The 22,307-nt window shown below is 35.2% G+C and overlaps 1 protein-coding gene across 2 annotated transcripts in view; it reads right to left on the reverse strand.

Annotated features, from left to right (window-relative positions):
- Positions 1-22,307, reverse strand: part of LOC101891769 (uncharacterized) — a 66,483-nt gene that overhangs the window by 24,376 nt on the left and 19,800 nt on the right. For both annotated transcript variants that reach the window (XM_059121669.1, XM_005186330.4), the window contains one exon: positions 1,668-2,085. The gene's annotated coding sequence lies outside the window, so the exon portion shown is untranslated. The remainder of the gene's footprint in view (positions 1-1,667; positions 2,086-22,307) is intronic.

Below are 22,307 nucleotides of genomic sequence, written 5' to 3' on the forward strand. Positions count from 1 at the left end.
TGTAAACAAACAAAATGATCGTGTTTACTTGCCAAAGAGGTCAGCTGAAAATGTGCACCTTTGGTTGGACACCAAAACTCAAGCACCGGCCATGGTGATAGTGTGGGCCGCCATAACAGCCGATGGTCGCACTCCACTCGTATTAATCGACCGTGGCATCAGAACAAAAGCCGAATATGATCGCGAAAATATTCTGGAGGTTGTATTAAAGCCTTGGGCACGCAAACATATTGCCGCAGACCTTGGACATTCCAACAGGACTCAGCACCATCGCACTCAGCACACGCCACCCAAGAATGATTACAAAATGACGTTTCTCGCTTCATTTCCAGCCCAAATGGCCACCAAAATCTCCGGATACCAATCCGTTGGACTATTGTGTCGCGAGTATTTTGGATAGCAAGGTTGGCACTAAAAAATACCAAAGTGTCGATCACCTCAAGCAAGCGCTTCGCCGGGAATGGGTCAAAATACCGCAAAGCAACATTCAGGCAGCGTGTGACGGTTTCATCGGCCGTATGAAGGCCATAGTTTGTGTCAAAGGTGACCAATTCGAACAAATCTAAACTTATTCTAAAATTTGATGCTATCTTCGACATTTTTTTTGCTTTCATTCAATGAAATTAAAAAAAAAATGTAAAAATTATGACGTTTGACATTTTATTTCTGCTAACACAAGATCTGCTGAGAAGATGGAATATATGGGTCAATTCGATCTGAAACCTCCCACACAAAGGATTCAAAAATTTGAATAACAAACCGATTCTCTTTGAATTTCTCAAGTCCCAATATTTCTAGTAACACAAGATCTGGTTAGGAAGGTGGTAGATATCGGTAAACCGTTGCTAGTGCCTCCCCTAACGAAATGTTTAGAATTTTGAAAAACCATAATACTTATGAAATGCGAAGTAAATATCTGATTCTTTTATAAACTTCACACTTCCCCATATTTCCACTAACACAAAATCTGCCGTTGGAATGATGAATATCGGCACACCCCTTCCAGTACCTCGCCCAAAATGGGTCACAATTGTCCATACTTATATCTCTGATAACTTGCGAGACAAGTCAACATTTCTTTTCAAACTTAGTTTATCTAAATATTTCTTTCAACCATAGGTTTGATGCCAATATGGAATTTATTGGCCCACTCCTTCTCGAACCTCTTCCACAAAGGGCCAACGACATGGCCCATTTACGAACTTAAGCTGCCTACTGGCAAAATACACATGTGTGCAAGTTTTCGGCCTTCTATCGTTAATTTGTTTGAAAGATAGGGGGATTACAAAAGACAGACGGACAGACAGACATACGAAACATCGCTCAATACTTAACATCATAAAGTCAATTTTTTGTGAGCACCCACAAAGCAGAATCGGAACATTAGCTGTTTTTAGTCGATTAGATGAAATGTCCTACTTTAAGGGTGCCTTAAACTTGGCCATTTAATGTGCAGAAGTCAGTGCAGAGAATGAATCGTTTTTTTTTTCGGTATAGATATTGAAGCGCCGTAATTTGAGTATACTTTCTTTAATTATCTTAATCTTCTTTAAAGGTGAAACACTCACAACAATAAATAATTTGCCTGGCTCGTGCAGTGCTTAAAAAATATTTTTTAATTACCGTTTCTAAAAATTTGTACCTATTTTCAAATATCCATTACTTACCAATCTAACAATTATTTGTTGTTATTGTTTCAATTTTTTTTTTATTTAATTATACGATGACACTGAACTTGAAAATAAAAAATGCTCAACAAAAAAATCCTTGACTGGGCCTAGACGGGACTGAATGTGACGGCGGCTTTGCTCCAGACACGAATTCTTGATGTGGAAAATAACGACGACTGCATTGCAAAGCAAACTAAATCAGGTGGCGTTGTTGTTGTTGCTGCTACTGCTGCTGCTGCTGTTATTGTTTTGGTTTAATGTGTTTGGCGCTAGTTTGTATTGTATTTGTTGTAAACTATCAAGTTTTTCCGCACAGCGATTTGTGTTGTTTCTATTGTTGTTGCTGTTTTTATTGTTGTTGTGGCTGTGGCTGTAGTTGTTGTTGTTGTATTGTACAGGTGTTTACCAGAATGCCCTGAAATGAATACAAAAATAGTTGTTGTTAATGTTGTTGTTTTTTGCTGTTTTGTACACTGCAAAAACACATTCAAACAGAAATCCATGTCTGATCAAACTAAAGCGAATACCAAAATGACTCTGCCCCCTTTTGAATTCCCCTGAATAAGCTTGTATTGCATATGCATGAGACTTTGCTATGTGTATTTGTTTGCACGTATGTATATATATGTGTGAGTTCGTGGTTAAAAACTATAAACAACAAATCGGTACTATACTATTACAACAAGTATGCGCACTTTAAATGAGTAAATATTGTCGGCAAAATTCCAGGGATGGAAATATGGAATCTATATTTTTGAGTGGTATTATAACCCACTGACTGACAATTAATGCCCAAAAACAAAAGGGTTAAACCAGTATTTGGAAATTTAATATTTCTATAATGGCCTACATCATTACAGGGTGACATAAAAAACTACAACCAAGTCAAAAGCCATAATTTTTACATTTTTTTTTCTAAATTTTATTGAATGAATGCAAAGATGTCGGAAATAGCATCAGGCTTTAGAATAGGTTTAGATTTTTTCGAATTGGTGACCTTTGGAACGAATTATGGTCTCCAAACTGCCAATGAAACCATCACACGCTGCCCGAATATTGCTCTGTGGTATTTTGGCCCATTCCGGGCGAAGCACTTGCTTGAGGTAATCGACACTTTGGTATTTTTAGTGCCAAATACTCCAGACACAAAAGTCCAACGGATTGGTATCCGGAAATTTTGGTGGCCATTGTGTGCTAGAAATGAAGCGAGGAATCTCATTTTGTAATCATTCTTGGCTGGCGCGTGCTGAGTGTGATGCTGCTGAGTCCTGTTGGAATATCCAAGGTCTGCGGCCAAAAAGTTTGCGTGTCCAAGGCTTTAAAACACCCTCCAGAATATTTTCGCGACAATATTCGACATTTATTCTGATGCCATGGTCGATTAATACGAACGGAGAGCGACTGTCGGCTGTTAAGGGGGCCCACACCATCACCATGACCGGCGCTTGAGTTCGGATGGCCAACCGAAGGTGCACATTTTCAGCTGACCTCTTTGGCCAGTAAATACGATCATTTTGTTTACAAACTGCTGGAAAACGAATGTTTTCTCATCGGAGAAAACCAAATTCGGCAGTTCACCACTTTCGGCCAAGCGAAGCAACTTTTTAGCTCCTTTAAATCTATTTTCTTTCCGACCCTTTGTGTGGGAGGTACAAGAAGGAATGGTCCAATCTCTACCAACTTTATAACAGATCTTGCGTTGATGGAAATATTGAGACGTGCAAAGTCTGAATGGAATCGGATGTTATTTTCGCGTTTTATGAACTTCGTGGATACTCAAAATTTTAATCCCTTAAAAATTTTGACACCTTTGTGGTGGAGGTACTTGATGGAGTGGACCGATATTGTCCATTTTCGCACCTGACCTAGCACTGATGCAAATATTAGGATTCGAAAAGTTGAAGAAAAATCGGATAATCTTTACCCTTTCTGTGCAGTAAATTATTTTCTTTGAAAATGTCGATATTTTGTGGAGGAGGTGGCAGAAGGAGTAAACCGATATTGCCCATCTCCGAACTCGATCTATGTTTTATAATAACATTACGATGTACCAAGTTTTGATCAAACCGTCAAATAAAAAATCATATTTTACCCTTTGGCTACCATCTCGCAAATACAAACTTCCCATCTCTGGCCGGAGAGCAATTTTTGCCTCTTTTTTTTCATTCATTTCCATTCCAAACGTTTAAATGCTGTACACTGAACTCTTTTCGTGCTCCAAAGTAATTTATGCACATTGTATTTGGAATCTCTTACTATAATTTCTACAACTATTTGAAGCGATGGCCCACCCCACGATGCAGGAGGGGATGGGGAAGGCAGACGGCCGGGCGACATTAAGTGTGGCAGTGTTATTGTGACTTTTAATTGACAATTATCGAATGCCGGCCAATTGATTGGCACGGCATTTAGCGGTGTTTGGCGACAGTTGCGGTTGCTGCTGCCGCTGCTTGAAGTGGTGGTTGGAGGTGTTGGTGCCGCACAACTTTAATTGTTAACAAATAACAAATAAATTGATTTACGAATATACAATTCATTCAAAAATCGAATGTTGTTTCTGCTATTTGCGTTTTTTTTTTTTTGTTAATTTGAACTATTTGCTAAGACATAATCGTGTCTGTGTGGTTATTGTCAATTCACCGCAACGTTTATTTTATCGATTAATGAAGAGGGGTGGGGGGCGGAGGTGGTGTTGTGGGTTTTTGTTTGGAATGCTGTTTATGGGTTTTTGGCACCTATCCACCAATGAGCGAACATTCAACTCTTTCCCCGTAAATAAATTGTGCTTTATCACCCGCTCGTTCCATAATTATCCCACTTTGCGAATTCAAAATAGTTTGGCCATAGATAAATAAAAAGTCGGCGAGAAAAAAATTAACGATTAAATATATAAATAAATTAAACTAAAAATAGACATTTATTTGGACGAAAAAAAAAAACAAAAAATAAAACTATTTATAGATGCTTGATGAGGAGAGATATTCAAAATTGGATTGAATTTTGAAAAAAAAAAAATAGTTTTTGGTTTTAATCACATAAATTCCAATGAAGAAATTGAGTAGCAATTTGTTAGTTGTTTACAAAACGATAGAGTTAAGTCGTTATGGAATTAACTGCTTCAAAAAAACTATTCAGCGGAAGGGGCGATATGTTTTAATTTGAATACTTTAGAACAGCAATAGAAATACGACACGAAAGGAATAGGCAGAGCGAAATGAAACGATAGTTATTCTTAAGAAATGGAACGAAAAATATCGATTTTTTCAATTCCAGTTGCAACAATTTTCGGTAAAAATGGGGAATATATTTTGGAAATTTATATTTAGAAACAAAATTTTCTTTCATTTTCTGTTCAAATTTTTGACTAGAAATATTTGACAGATTAAGATTATTACTTTTTTTCTATTTACTTTGGGGTTGAACCGATTTTCCGATTGTGCCATGAGATTTCTGTTTTTGGTTCAAAAATTAAAAATAATATTCCTATCTCTCCATTTGACTATCCACAAGCTCCACAACTAGATCCAAACAAATTCACCGATTTTCATCAAATCTCGAACGTCTCAATGTATATATAAAGGAAGTTTTTGCTGAGGAATATCTTTATATAACAAATTTCGGCTCAGACCATGAGCATAGTAAGTTGTAAGTGGATGTGATAATATGTGTGCAGTAGGACAAACCCCCATGAAGGTTTAAGGTTTCCAGGGCCTTTTATATGTAATGGTCTCCAATATTTTACTCCATGCTTCGAAAGATTTAAAATAGAGCTTTGGCATTTGGGAGAGAACTTTGGAAGGAACTTGAAAAATGTCAAAAATTTCAATGGGGATATACGAAGACATTTTACTTGATAAGTAATTTTTTTGTCATAGGATCTAGTACCGATTCTGAAGTTTATATAGGACATTTGAAAAAATTCAGGTAAAAAATATATATAAAACAAAAAAATTAGTATCAGTCGGTTTTGCCGACAGATTTATACCCCCAGCCTTTAGTTGACCCTTTATGGGGGAGCTTCCGGGTTTGGCATTTTGGAATTTGGCCAATATTGACCAATTCGTATCTGACCTAAAACTGAGTTGGATGCTTACTTCGCTTTCTTTGACCGTTTTGTTTTACAAAAGTATGTGGGTGAGGTGCCCGAAGGAGTGGACCGATATATCCCAATTTCACACCAGAACCTGGGTTAATAAAAATAAAGTGATGTGTGCACTTTGAAGAGAACCGGATGTTTATTTTATGATCGTTTTGGCTATTCACAACTTTGACCCTTTGTGGGGGAGATACCAGAAGGAATGGAATACCATACCATATCTGAATGGAATCGGATCTTAATTTCGTGTTTTATGAGTTTCATGAATATTCAAATTTTTTACCCTTTGTGGGGAGGTACCAGAAAGAGTGCGCCGATATATTCCATCTTCACACCAGACCTTGGGTTAATAAAAATATTGTTATGTGCGTAATTTGGACAACCGGACACTTTTCATCACATTTTATAAGAGTTGTAATTGTTCAAATTTTTGACCCTTTGAGGGTACCTCTCCTCCTGACCGATACTGTCCATTTTCGCACCTAACCTAGCACTAATGCAAATATTGGGATTCGCAAAGTTCGGGCAAACTCGGATAATCCTTTCTTTTTCTGTGCAATAAATTATTTTCTTGACAATTTTGACATTTTGTTTGGAACGTACCAGAAGGAGTGGACCGATATTGCCCATCTCCGAACTCGATCTAAGTTTGACAATAATATTACGATGTACCGAGTTTGGATCAAATCAGATACTCCCTTCGAGAGTTATCGTGCGCTAGATTGACTCCAAATGTCCTGAAACGGATTTGGACCAAAGAGGCCTAGGGTCTAAGGCATGTTTTTTACCAAATCTAGCCATATGCCAGAGGGTATACACATCAAAATACCGATTATTGGGAGGTTTCGTTATATGGGGGCTATTCGAAGACGTGGAGTTGTATACGCGATTTTTTGTTATCGTCTGTTGTACTCGTTATGAGCCTCAGGGGGTAAAGTAGTACTCAGAAGGAACTCCTTTTGTGGATTTTTAGACAATTCCATTGAAAAATTTTGTCTACAATCATCAAAAATATAGGGGGGTACCGTTATGCGGGGGCTATACGGTATCGTGGTCTGATGTAACCCATCTTCGAACTTGACCTGCTCGCAGGCTTCCTATTTTTATTCGTTTTGAATCTAGCGTGAGTACAACGGACGGACAGAGGGACAGGGCTAAATCGTTTAGAATATACTTTGCTATGTTTAAAATTATTATTTCGTTATTTCGGAATGACGAACTTAATATACCCTCCATACTATGTATGCTGGAGGGTATAAAAATTAATGTGAGAATACAAAACCTCATTGATGTTAGCTCTTCAGGTATGCCAAGGAGGTCAACGTTGTCCTATACCTTCAGTGCAAATGATCAAAATTTTCAACTGCTCAAATGTTCGGGTCAAGAAATATGAATTTTTAATAGAAGTTTTTTTTTAAGTATTTTTAGCTCAATATAAATTCTGAATTTTTAAAAATATTTATCAAAACTTTCTTTAAAATAATTTTCCGAGAAAGTTTTTTTACAAGGCTTTTACGTATTAAACCTTGGATAGTTTGAGTATTTTTTAAACGTAGTTCTTTTGATGAGATGTCCTTGAAATCTTTGTAAAAAAATCATGTATTTTTAAAAGATATTTTTAGCTTCTTATTTAAAACTTCCATATTTTGTTGAACTTTCGTCAATGATTTCCATTTGATAATTAAGTCATCTGGTCGAATTGCAATTACATGTTTTTTGTTTTTTGGATGTAATGTTAAGACTGAACAGCAACAAAAATACAAATCAAATTATCTGTAATTAACACGATGAAATTCTTCGCATGCGTAACTTTTATCTGGTTGTAAATTAGCTGACTAACCAACAAAAAACACAGACACAAACACACACACACACACACTCACACATCTGTCTCAAAATGTGTGGGAAATATCTGTTAAAATTCTGAGACACACAAAAACCGCATCATCATTTCGCCGATACGACTGGAGACTACTACCAGATGCAGTCAAGTATTGAAATGTGTCATGTACACACACGTACACACCCGTTAATACCAATAAACAGTTCATTGAACAACAAGCGGTAAAACAACGATAATCTAAAGAATAATCTTTAGATGAAACAAAAAAAAATAAAGATTTCGAAAACCACAAGGATTTCACAAAAAAAAGCAACCGAACGAAACAAAAATGGTTAGGCTTTTTATTTGGCACGTTTGAAAGGGATTTTCTAAAAAGGTTTGCAATGTTTTATGGGGTATGTCTACCTTGAAATGGTTATAGACCACAGACGTTGCGGTCATCCACATCATTTTTATATGAAAACAGAGGTAATGGCACATGCACTACACATGAATACTGTATCTCAAAATGTACGTCAAATTAATCCCATTTTTCGCTCTGGTTTGCAAATTGACAACAAAGTTCGCAAGGCTAAAAATGTCTGAAAGACACTGCATCTCAACTGTTTGATCGATTTCGGTAAGATCGGATTTTTGCAAATTGTAAATTTTTGTTGTCCAAAAGGGTTTTGCATAGTAGAGTTAGGAAGTTATCTGTGTGGGCAATCATATATTTATTTTTTTTTTTAAAACATCTCACAAAGTAGAGCCACGATATTGTACCAGACTTGAGGAAGATAGGAATATTACAATGTATCAAATTTGAATACCATGATTAACCTATCAACTGATATATACCAGAGATCGTGCAAACAGCAGCAAAAGATAGGGACCGGCCGTATTTTTTTTTTTTTTTTTTTTTTGTACAAAACAAGTTAAAAAGTATTAGTCAGATTTACCGACAGATGTATACCCTTAGCCAAAGTTCGATTATTAAAATATTTTTGGACTTCTGTTATGATTATACAAATTGTCGACCCTCTATGAAGTAGGTTTTTCATATTTCATCTAATGGAGATACAAATATTGGTATGTGCAAATTGACAAGCAAGTCGAACATTTACATCCAATTTTATGCGAAATCATAAATTCCATATTCATATCAGGTTTCTGGTAGAAGAAAATATTTAGATAAAACAAGCTGTAACGAATCGCTAACTTGTTTCACAAGTTATGACAGATAAAAGTATTGAAAATTGTGACCCTATGTGGGTGAGGTACCACAAGGGATTCACAGATATATATCATCTTCACAACAGATCTTGTGTTAGCAAAAATGTATGAAATTTGAAGAGATGTGCATGGTATTCTTTGAACGTTTTTCAAAATATTGAACCTTATATGGGGCAGATAGCAAAAGAAATGGTCCGAGCTCTACCATCTTTATAACATATCTCGTGTTGATGGAAATATTAAGATGTACCAAGCCTGGAATGGAATCGGATGTTAATTTAACTTTTTATGAGCTTCATGAATATTTAAAAGTTGGAGCCTTTTGTGGGGGAGGTATCAGAAGCAGTTGACCGATATATTCCTTCTTAACACCAGATCTTGAGTTTATAAAAATATTGGGATGTGTAAAATTTTAAGACAATAGGATTCTTACATCACATTTTATAAGAATTGTAATTATTCAAAATTTTGATCATTTGGGGGAGGTACTTGATGGAGTGGACAGTTATTGTCCATTTTCACACCTGACCTAGCACTGACGAAAATATTAGGATTTGCAAAGTTGGAGCAACATCGGATTATCCTTTCTCTTTCTGTGCAATAAATTATTTTCTTTGAAAATTTTGACATTTTGTGTGGGAGGTACCAGAAGGAGTGGACCGATATTGCCCATCTCCGAACTCGATCTAAGTTTGACAAAAATATTACGATGTACCAAGTTTGGATCAAATCGGATACTCCCTTCGAGAGTTATCGTGCGCACCAGCCAGACAGACAGATAGACGGACGGACGGACATCGGTAGATCGACTCCAAATCTCCTGAAACGGATTTGGTCCAAAGAGATCTAGGGTCTAAAACCATTATTTCGACTAGGCACGTTTTGACCGTATCAAATTGTATATACCCTCTGTAGCCATATGGCTGATGGTATAAAAAATGAGCTCGGGGTAAAGCCATTGAAATTCCAAACAGTGCTAGAACTTACACTGCATCGGTAAGAAAATAGACTCAAACACAAGTTGCTCTGTTTGGCCGAAAGTGGTGAACTGCCGATTTGGTTTTCTCCGATGATAAAACATTCGTTGTCCAGCAGTTTGTAAACAAACAAAATGATCGTGTTTAGTTGCGAAAAAGTCAGCGGTTGGCCACCAGAACTCAAGCGCCGGCCATGGTGATGGTGTGGGCCGCCATAACAGCCGATGATCGCTCTCCGCTCGTATTAATAAATAAATGCCGAATATTATCTGAAGGGTGTATCAAAGCCTTGGACACGCAAACATTTTGGCCGCAGACCTTGGACATTCTAACAGGACTCAGCACCACCACACTCAGCATGCCAACCACCCAAGAATGGTTACAAAATGACATTAATCGCTTAATTTCCAGCGCAAAAGAGCCACTAAAATCTTCGAATACTAATCGCAGAGCAACATTCGGGCAGCGATGACGGTTTCATTGGCCGTTTGAAAGCCATAATTCGTGCCAAAGGTGACCAAATCGAAAAATCTAAACTTATTCTAAAATTTGATGTTTTAAAAAATGTAAAAATTATTATTTTTTATTATTTTTATTATTATTATTATTATTATTATTATTATTATTATTATTATTATTATTATTATTATTATTATTATTATTATTATTATTATTATTATTATTATTATTATTATTATTATTATTATTATTATTATTATTATTATTATTATTATTATTATTATTATTATTATTATTATTATTATTATTATTATTATTATATCGCTAAATATCGAGTATTTTTATAGATTTCTACAAATATTAATGAATTTTAGTTGTGCCGATGATGAATTTTAAGAATTATTATTATTTTTTTAAATTTCATCATGGGATTTCGAGGAATATTTTTGGAATATATATTTTTTTTAGAATATGTTTTGTTTAGTAGTTTAGTATCCAAAATATTTAAGAGTATATGAAAATCATTGGATTTTGTTTATTATTTGTATCCAAAGTATTTAGCAATACATGTGTAAATAATGGGCTATTATATATAACAACTTCTTGGCCTTGTATAAATTTCCATAAATTCCTAATTTTTATTTGTCTTAAACACAATGTCTGCCTTTGTTCTAAAATTTCAATGCCTCCGGTTTTGATTTGTAAACAATGGCTTTTTGTAATTTCAATAGAATCCAAATGAAAGAAAAAATATATTTTTAATTTAAAATCTATAGATATTTTCTGGCAAAACCGGGTTAATATATTATTTTAAAAAAAGCAAATATATATAATATTTAAAATCCTGCCCTGCAAGTTAATTACTGGCGACTTTTGGCTGGACACGTGCATCCCTGGAGATAAATATATTTTAATTATGACGGTGTTTAAAACCTCATTTTTGTAATTTAGAAATTCCATTTGAATCATTGTTGCATTAAATTCGTTTTATTTTTTTTTTTTTTTTTTCAAAAAATATTGATGATACTCTTCTTTGATGATCTATTCGTTTTATACTCCGAAATTATATTTTGTTTAAATGCCAACAATGAACAATAAATTAATCGACAAAACGACAATAATAAATATCGTCATTATTTATTTGTGTATTATTTTTGTTGTGTGTGTGTGTGTATTTGTCGTCTACTTATCAAAAATCGTATAATGCCCATCAAGGTTATACAAATTATTTGAAATTCAACAAATAATCGCGAAATGGTATGACATTTGGTTGTCCCCACCAAGATTAATTCCAGAAATAATATTAATATTTACTTTTAGGAATTTCTTGGGCAAAAGAAGGTATATTTTATATGGTCAGAATCAATATCTTCCAAAGATTGTTCAACCCCACATATGTTCGACTGAAATCAGTTGCAGAGCATTTCAGTTCTAATGAGTAGGGTACCTCTAAAATAGAATACCTGATATGATCTTGATTTTGCAAATTCGAAATATTAATACAGCAATAGCGCAGTTACAGGCAGAAGTTAGACAGGGTGAGATAAAAAAAAACTGCAACAAAGTATAACGCCATAATTTTTACATTTTTTTTTAATTTTATTGAATGAAAGCAAATAATGTCAGAAATAGCATCAAATTTTCGAATAAGTTTAGATTTGTTCGAATTGGTCACCTTTGGCACTAATTATGGCCTTCAAACGGCCAATGAAACCGTCACACGCTCCCCGAATGTTGCTCTGCGGTATTTTGGTCCATTCCCGGTGAAGCGCTTGCTTCAGGTGATCGACACTTTGATATTTTTTAGTGCCAACCTTGCTTTCCAAAATACTCCAGAAACAATAGTCCAACGGATTGGTATCCGGAGATTTTGGTGGCCATTGTGCGCTGGAAATGAAGTGAGGAACCTCATTTTGTAACTATTCTTGGGTGGCGCGTGCTGAGTCCTATTGGAATGTCCAAATTCTGCGGCCAAAATGTTGCGAGCCCAAGGTTTTAATACGCCCTCCATAATATTTTTGCGATAATATTCGGCATTTATTCTGATGCCACGATCAATTAATACGAACGGAGAGCGACCATGGGCTGTTATGGTGGCCCACACCATCATCATGGCCGGCCCTTGAGTTATGGTGACCAATCGAAGGTGCACATTTTCAGCTGACCTCTTTAGCAAGTAAACACGATCATTTTGTTTGTTTACAAACTGCTGGACAAGGAATGTTTTCTCATCGGAGATAATCAAATTCGGCAGTTCACCACATTCGGCCAAGCGAAGCAACTCTTTAGCTCTTTTGAGTCTATTTTCTTTCTATTGCGGTGTAAGTTATTGCACTTTTTGGAATTTCAATGGCTTTACCCCGAGCTCATTTTTAAATATTTGTCGAATGGAATATTGGGATATGTTCAGTTCACAACCACTGCGACGCGGGTTTCGATCAGTCTACTTTTCGAACCATTTCTGCTGATGTTGGTGTTTTCTTCCGTCTTCCGTCCACTTCCTTGACGTAGGCCTACGCTACCAGTATTACGGTAGCAAGCGATGCCACGAGGCACAAAAGATTTATTCACATTTAAATGCTGGAGTGCCACTTGTGTTTTCCAGCCAAATATAAAGAAATCACACTATCACGCTTGAATTCCATCACGAATACCTTTTTTTCTGGAAAGTTCTCACCAAAATGCTTTTGAACGCTTGTAAACAATATAATGAACTGTCACTGGAATAACTTTAACAGCTGTCGGTCGAGTTGCTTAGAAATGACAGCAGTCTGAAGTTGGTTGCAGTTTTTTCATCTCACCCTGTATTATTACACATAAATAGAAAGGATAGTCCAATTTTGCTCCAACTGTTCAAATCCTAATTTTTGGGATTAGTGCTAGCTCAGGTGAGAAAATTGACAATAGCGGTCCACTGCGTCCCTCAAAAGAGAGTCAAAATTTTGAATAATTTTAACTCTTATAAAATGTGAAATAAGCATCCGACCCTATCAAAATTTCTCACATCCCAATATTTCTATTAACACAAGGTCAGGTATGATGGGGTATATCGGTCCACTCCTTCTTCTACCTCCTCCATAAAGGGTCAACATTTTGAATATTCATGGAACTTATAAAACGCGCAATTAACATTCTATTCAGACTTGGTACATCACAATTTTTTTAATTAACACAAGATCTGTTATAAAAATGACAGTGATCGGCCTATTTATTCTGGTACCTCCCCACAATGGGTCAAAATTTTTATATTTCACATATAACGTGAAATAAGCATTCGACCCTCTTAAAATTTCACACATCCCAAATGCGAAATAAACGTCCGATTCGTTTCAAACTTCACATGTCTCTATATCTCTACTAACACAAGTTGTGGTAGGAATATGATAGATGTCGGCCTACCCCGTGTAGTACCTCCCCACAAACGATCGCGATTTTAAATACTTAAATGTCTCACAACTTGCGAAACAATCAGCAATTCCATTCAAACCTGGTATATCTTAATATTCCCCTCAACAAGAGATCTAAAGTGATTGATTTTTTCTGTCCACCCCCTCCCTGATACCTCCTGCACCACAAAAAGATAATATTTTGATTTACAAATTTTAGCATAAAATTGAAAAAAAAAATGTTTGATTTTCTTTACCTTTTGCAGGTCCCAATATTTTTGTTAGTATTAGATAAAGTGGAATGCTTTGATCCACCTGACACCTCACGCACATTTCAACATCCTCTAAAAATTATCATATATTTCATATCAAGTGATATAGTCTAAATATGCCACGTTGTAATATTTATATTAGGCATATATCAGAGAGAGGGGAGGTTCAATGGACAATATTTGCCAACTAGAGCCTTCGGAACTCCCCCCCCCCATAAATGCTCAGCATGATGAATAATAAATACGAATGCCAAAATATGTTTAAATAAACGGACAATAGCTGAGGGTATACATCCGACGGCTAAAACCCGACTGATATTTTTTATATATATTTTTTAAAATAAGTATAACATTAGCGGCTAAACTGCCAAATCGAAACTAGTATAAGGTATACATTTTCAAAATACTCTAACCTAATGTTTTGTTTGTTTTTTTCATTTCCGACTCAAGTCAAAGTTCGGTTTCATGAATTTTGATAAATTTTGTCGTGTTATAAACTTATGGCATACTAAACGTTTCGCATGGCTAGATTTTATCTCTCCCACCTGATGTGATTTTTAATTTTAATGATTTTTTAAAATTCTATTATCTTTTCCCCCCCAACAAAGCTTCAAACAGATTATTCACCTTTTCGCCAGAGCTACATGAGTTTTTTTATGTAGTCCATTTGAGGAAAAAAACATCGATAAAAAAATTCCAGTTAGACAAGACTGGTTAAATAAACGACGTAAAAACATCGATTCTAACAAGATTTCTAACACTGGACTTACTTCTGGCTTACCGCAGATTTGCACAGTTTAAAGAATCCAACAACAAACCATTGTAAACACCAGCGAAGAGCTTTTTTTTTTTTTTGTAAGCGAGCACCGTTAGACTTTTAGTAGCCACAAGATTAGTAAACAAAACTATCGCCACAAATCGATTAATCGCTTGAATAGCAAACCGGTCGGATTTGAAATTTTGTTGGCTTTGTTTTTTTAATGAACCTTCTGTGTTCTTGAATCACCTGTGTTTTGAAAATTATGCTATTGAATTAATAACATATTTGACAAATGGGCAGCAGATGTTCATCTGTAAATTTTGTTATTGAAAAACAGTTTAAAAATATAACTTCGCCTAGCCTGAGGGTATATTCTTCTAAAACTACTAATAGAGGGAAGAAGACAAATTTCGGGGCATTGCTGGAAGGGTATAAGTAAAATAGGATCAGGCAAGTGTGGGCCCTTCTGAGCGTAATTTACACCATTCTCACAATCAGGCCCCTTTTAAAAACATTGTCATCAGAGAGTCACAAAAGTGGGAGAACATAAATGTGCGGCTCTCTGCCAAGCCCTGAAGTAAAGATTGATTTGGTTATCGGATAATGAATAAAAATAAACTGAGATGTACAAAAATATCACATCAAATAAATAAGTTAGAAGTTAAAAAATATCAGTCGGTTTTTGCCGACGGATGTTTACCCTCAGCTTTTGTCCGTTAATTGTAACATATTTTGGTATCTGTATTTATTACTTATCATGATAAGTTTTTATGGGGGAGGTTCCGAAGGAGTTGGCCAATATTGTCCATTGGACGTCCCCTCTCTCTGATATATGCCTAATATAATCATTACAAGGTGCCATATTTGGACTATATCACTTGATATGAGATATGTGATAATTTTTAGAGAATGTTGTTTTAGAGAATGTGCGTGAGATGCCAGATATAGCGAACAGAAACATTCCATTTTTATATTTCATCTAATGCTATAAATAAAAATATTGGGACTTGCAAAATTAGTATTTAAAATTGTGATCGTTTGTGGAGAAGGTATTACAAGGGGTAGGCCGACATGTATCATCCTCACACCAGATATTGTACTAATAGAAATACTGAGATGTGGGAAGTTTGAATAGAATCGGTCGCTTTCTTCGTATTTTTAGGGCGTTTCGTTATTGAAAATTTGATTGCTCTGTGGAGGAGGAGGTACCAGAAGGAGTAGATCGATATATCCCATCTTCATACCAGATCTTGTGTTATTAAGAATATTGGGATGTGTGAAATTTTAAGAGAGTCGGATGCTTATTTGGTATTTTATGAGAGTTACAATTATTTAAAATTCTGAACCGTTGTGGAGGAGGCACTTGAAGGTGTTGTCCCATCTTTATAACAGATCTTGTGTGGATGAAAATATTGAGATGTACCAAGTCTGAATGGAATCGAATGTAAATTTCGTGTTTTATGAGCTTCAAGGTATTCAAAATGTTGGCCTTTTGTGGGGAAGACGCCAGAAGGAGTAGACCATTATAACCCATCTTAACACAAGAACCTGTGTTAGTAGAAATAATGGGATGTGTGAAATATGAAGAGAAACGGATGCTTCTTTCGGATTTTATGATCGTTTTGGTTGTTCAAAACATTGACCCTTTGGGGGGACGTACCAGAACGAATGGTCCGATCTCTACTGTATTTATAAAAGATCTTGCGTTGATAGAAATACTGAGATGTGCCAAGTCTGAAGGGAATCGCATGTTAATTTGGTGTTTTATGAGCTTAAATGAGCATAAATATTCACCCCAAAGGGTGTGGGTTTGGTGAAGAGGTACAAGGTTGAGTGGACCGATATATTCCATATTCACACCAGACTTAGGGCTAATAAAAATATTGCAATCGGACTCTTACATAAAATTTTATAAGCGTTGTAATTATTAAAAATTTTGATCCTTTGTGGGGAGGTACTTAATAGAGTGGACCGATAATTTCCATGTTCGCACCTGACCTAGAACTCATGCATATATTAGGATTTGTAAAGTTGCAGCAAAATCGGATTATGCTCTCTTTCCGTGCAGTAAATTATTTCTTTGAAAAAGTTGACATTTTGTGGGGGTGGTACCAGAAGGAGTGGACCGATATTGCCCATCACCGAAATCGATCTAAGTTTGACAATAATATTACGATATACCAAGTTTGTATCAACTCGGACACTCTTTGAGAGTTATTGTGCGCACCAGCCAGACAGACGGACGGACGGCATCGCTAGATCGACTCCAAATGTTCTCCAAAGAGACCTAGGGTCTAAAACCAATAATCCTCATATTTTTGTAATATTACCGAAGATGCTATGTATCTGAAATGTAAAGAACTTAAATATTTTCGAAAAAGTCAAAAATGGGCGCAGCTTCCTGCCCTTTTGTGGTTACCTACCGATGTAAACTTTCAATACGCCGATACACGTGTCTCAGGGGTTTCCTTTTAATTATATTTTGCGTTGCTCCGTGTAATTATCTCAATGAGGTTGCATAGTTCTATAAAAAAAAGTAAACAATAAACATCTAACAACTTTCTCCCAAACCTAACCTTACCTACTACGTTCTTTATTGAAAAACTATTGAAATGCCTGATTGTTCTTGACATTTACAACAATAATGGCGCTCGCAGTGTATATTTAGAAATATTGAAAGCTATTAAATTTTAATTAGTTGCATTAACGTTATTAGCGTTTGTTTTTGTTTTTGCTTTTTTGCTCATTTACTCCATTACGAAAAGTTCATTTGCTAATATTAATTTGTGGTTGTCATTGTTGTTGTTGCTGTTACTGCTGCTGTTTTATGTTTTTCAGTTAATTTCAATTAATTGTTTTTCCAAATGATATTGAATTCGTATTGACGTGTTTTCTTTGGATTTTCGAGGAATGATTCAATCCAAATAGGATTTCGAAGGGTAAGAGAGATCCTATTAGCAGAAGTCTTTTTCAGAGAAACTAGAGAGAGGGGGGGAGAGAGAGCGAGAGAACGAAAGAAAGACAAAAACCAACTGAAATTTTCCTTTTGTGAAAATTGCATTTCCAAGAATATCTATTCGGTAAAAAAAAAAAAAACGAATCTAGCTTCAGTCCTCGTACAGTTGCCTCTAAATGTATTCGTTATCAAATTTATTCCCTCAATGTTTAATATTGTATTTGTATAGATGGATAGATACGGACACACACACACGTAGACATCCAAATACAATTTCCACGAATTAAATGAAAACGGCTTGAATTGATAAATTGAGCGGAGCCGTGATATTTGGGTGTTCGTGTGTTTGAGTGTCCATGAAATGTTGGTATTTTGGTAAATTCCAGGAAGATGAAGAGTTTGTAGGTGTATTTTGAAGGATTCGCATGAATGTGTTGTTTTTTGTTTTTTTTTTTTTTTTGCTTTGTTTTTGTTAATTTCATTGTTTATTCTCAATTTGGTATTGGAAATTTTCCATGTTACCAACACTAACCCATTTGAAGCCGTAAGACTTAAAACGGGGGAAAATTATGCAACTTATGTGAGTTATTATACCCCTCACCATTCTATGGAGGGTATATTAGCTTTGTCATTCCATTTGTAACTCCTCGAAATATTCATGATAAACCCTATGAAGAATATATATCCAGGATCACCGTTAAATTCTAATACGATTTAGCAATGTCCATCTGCCTGTTGTAATAACGCTATCTTTCGAACGAATTGAGATAGGGTGTTAAAATTTTACACATATGTGTATTTTGCCAGTAAGTAAGTTAAGTTCGTAAATGAGCCATGTCGGCCCTCGTTTTCATATAGCCCCATTTAGGGGCGATATTCGCTATTTTGATGATTTTAGCGACATTATTTTCCCCATATTTTTTTTTAAATTTCGTTTTCGAAGTTTGTGATGGGTACTAGAGCCTATGCCTAAAAATTTCGAATTCACGTCTTCGTATAGCCCCCATATAATGGTTCCCGATGTTCGGTATTTTGATGATTTTAGCGACATTATTGGCCGGAATTGTTTCGAATTTCGTATTCGAAGATATTAATGGGTACTATAGCCTATGACAAGGTCCGCGTCTTTGTGTAGCCCACGTATAACTTTTTTTCTTTAAACAGTATTGTTCGGAATTTGTTGAAATTTTTCAGGTTTTTATTGAATTTTGTTTTACATAACATTTTTATTCAGTGTGGAGCAGGTGCTAGAAGAATTGAACCGACACATTTTCATGTGAGATCTAATTGTATCTTATTGGTATAGGCGAAGCTCGAAGAAAATTGGACGTATATTAATCACTCACAATATTAACCTTTTTGGGGGGAGTGGGCGAATATTTTCCATGTTCGCTTTTCATCTAATTACCAATCTTATAGATCGATACATTTTATAGAAGAAGATTTTTTTTTTTTTTTTGAAAATTTGAAGTTTTGTGGGGGAAGTACTAGGCAAAAATAGAAGTCAGTGCAAATTTTGAAGAAATTCGGATAATAATATCTCACTTTAAGAGATTGACTTTTATTTAAGATTTGTATTTTTTGTATACATGAATGAGAGGACCAATATTGTCCATATTACTATTTTTCACTTTTGAACTTTTTATATCCTTAGTCATATGGCTACAGAGAGGATGTATATCATTTGATACGGCCAAAACGTGCCTCATCGAAATAAAGGTTTAAGACCCTCTTTGGATCGAATACGTTTCAGAACATTTGGAGACGATCTAGCGATGTCCGTCCGTCCGTCTGTCTGGCTGGTGCGCACGATAACTCTCCAACGGAGTTAGATCGAAGTTCAGATATGAGTCTACTCCTCTGGTACCTCTCCCAAAAATGTCGAAAGTTTCAAAGAAAATATCCGATTTTGCTCCAACTCTCATTTTATTTTCAAATTTTACAAATCCCGATATTTTTATTTTCCCAAGGTCTGGCGTTAAAATTGAATATATCGGTCCACTTTTTCTTCAAAAAAAAATATTCAATTTTGCTCCAACTTTGTAAATATTAGTGTCTGCGTTAGTGCGAAGTCAAGTGCGAAAATGGTAAATATCGATCCACTCCTCCCCCACAAAGGTTAAACATTTGGAATAATTATAACTCTTATGAAATGTGATGTAAGAGTTCGATTATCTTCAAATTTGACACATCTCAATATTATTGTTAACCCAAAGTCTGGTTGGAAGATCGAATATATCGGCCTACTCTTTCTGGTACCTCCCCCACAAAGGGTCAAAATTTTGAATATTCATGAAGCTTATAAAACACAAATGAACATCCGATTCCATTCAGACTTGGTACATCTCAATATTATGTATCTAAATATTTCTCTTAACCAGAAAACTGATATGAATATGGAATTTTTCGGAATCTATAATTTCGCATAAAATTGGATATAAATGTTCGATTTCCATCAAATTTCGCATATTAATATTTTTATCTGTATTAGATGAAGTATGAAAATGGAATGATTCGGTCCGCTATATCTGTTACCTCACGCATATTTCCACATTTTCAAAAACTATCACATATCTCATATAGTTCAAATTTGGTGCAGTGTGATATTTATTTCAGTCTTAGGTCAGATGCGAATTGATCAAGATTGGCCAACTGCTTCGGAAACTTTACCTTAAAGGGCTACAGTTTCATTAATCATAACTCAAGGCTGTCGGCAAACCCAACTGATACTACTTCACTTGTTTAATATGTTTTCGTACAACAATGTTTTTGTACGATTTTTATCGGGGCTTCCTAACTGAAAACCGTAAATGTTTAAGGAATATTTTCAAAATTTCTTATGTGATTTAAAAAAATATATATTTTTAGATTTCATGCCCTTTTTCTGATATTTTTCAAAAGCGTTTTTTAATGACTTGATGGCTGAAAATCTAGGATCTTTTATTTTGTTATTTTTTTTTAATTCTCCGAAAAAAATTATGTTTTTAAGAATTTTTAGAAAAATTTTCTATCAAAAAATCAAAAATTTGATATTTTTGATCCATGCCACACATTGAGATTATCTGATTACCCAACAGATATTTCCCAACTTGTTGTTAATAGTTAATTGAACACATGTCGTAACATTTTCCTTTAATTTGATGTCCTGTCTGTGATTAAAACTCTAAAACAAATTGCCAACAATCCCTTTTAACATTGTACCAAAAAAAAAAAAAACAACACCAACAACAATAAAATAAACCCAGTCATATATTCATTATTATCATCATCAGATTTTTTAAAACAGATATCAGCTGAACAACGACAACAACAACAGCAACAGCAAACAATTCAGTATTTCTTTAAGGATTTAAACAACGGCCTGGCTGGTCACAAAACAGAAGATGTCATTAACATTATTTTTATTGTTATAATTGTTGTTGTTGTTGTTGCTGTTGCTGTTATTGTTTTACTCTTGTTTTATTTAATTTAATTTTTATTTGTTCAGATTTAATCTTTATTGAAGTTTAAAAATGTTCTGTCATCAACCCAGAACAACAACAAATTGTCTCTTTCGCTCTGTGAACTCCGATTTACTTCGTCAGTGACTTCAAATGAACTTTACACACGCTCACACGCACGCACCAACACACACACACACACTCACTTACACATGCATACAAGTATGGCAGTGTGCATTCAAAGGTAGGATGTCGCCAGACTAAATCTTTGACGTGCTGTTCGCTTTTAGTGTATCTTGTCATGACGACTGACTGACAGTCAGACAGACCGTCTGACTTGTTTCGAAATCCTTATTCTGAGAATATATTTTAATTATAATGACTGATTTGTCGTTTTAGGTTGTTGTGTTAAATTGTTAATACTCCATGTTTTGCATGTCGTGCCGCATACACAGATTGGAGGACGTGTGTGTGTCTGTTGATGTGAGAAATATGCATAGACTCGATATTTTTAATACCCTACACCACCATACTGTAAAATAGAGATTTTGGGCTTAGGTATTTGATCGTAGCGAACAAAATCAGGGAAACCAAATTGACCGCAAACTAAAAAATTCAAAATTCTTCGCTCCAGAAAAGCAGCAGGGTCTCCACTCCTGTTCTGCGAAAATGTGAAATGAAAACATTTATAAAGAAATGTCAAGTGAAATTTTTTTAAAAAGAAAATATTTTTCATTTCTTATTTTCATAGAACAAGAATTAAGCCCTAGGTCTAGCTAACAATCGCTATGACTATCGGCGGCCCAAAACTAATGATTCTGACAAAGCGAGTCTTCTAAAGTGGTGCAACATTGGTACCGATATGAGTAAAACGGGGCAACGTATTGATCGTTCTCCTGTCTGCCTTTTACTGGCAGTAATGATAGTGGCACAGTCAAGTTAAGGGATACGTAATCCGAACTTCGAATATTCGATTTTAATACCATTTTTACAACAGATTTTATATTGATAAAGGTATTGAGATGTGCCGAGTTTGAAAGAAATCTGATGTTCATTTCGCCGTTTACGAGCTTCATTGCTATTCAGAATCCTTCGATTGACTCCAACTGCCCTGAAACGGATTTGGTCCAAAGAGACCTAGAATCCAAATCCGTTATTTCGAAGAGATATGCCTACATTTGGCTAAGGGTATTAAAACTGCAGCAGACAATTGGCTACATAGGTAATCTTTTTACC

The sequence above is a fragment of the Musca domestica genome, unplaced genomic scaffold (assembly GCF_030504385.1).
Source record: "Musca domestica strain aabys unplaced genomic scaffold, Musca_domestica.polishedcontigs.V.1.1 2, whole genome shotgun sequence".
In the NCBI taxonomy this organism is placed as follows: domain Eukaryota; kingdom Metazoa; phylum Arthropoda; class Insecta; order Diptera; family Muscidae; genus Musca; species Musca domestica.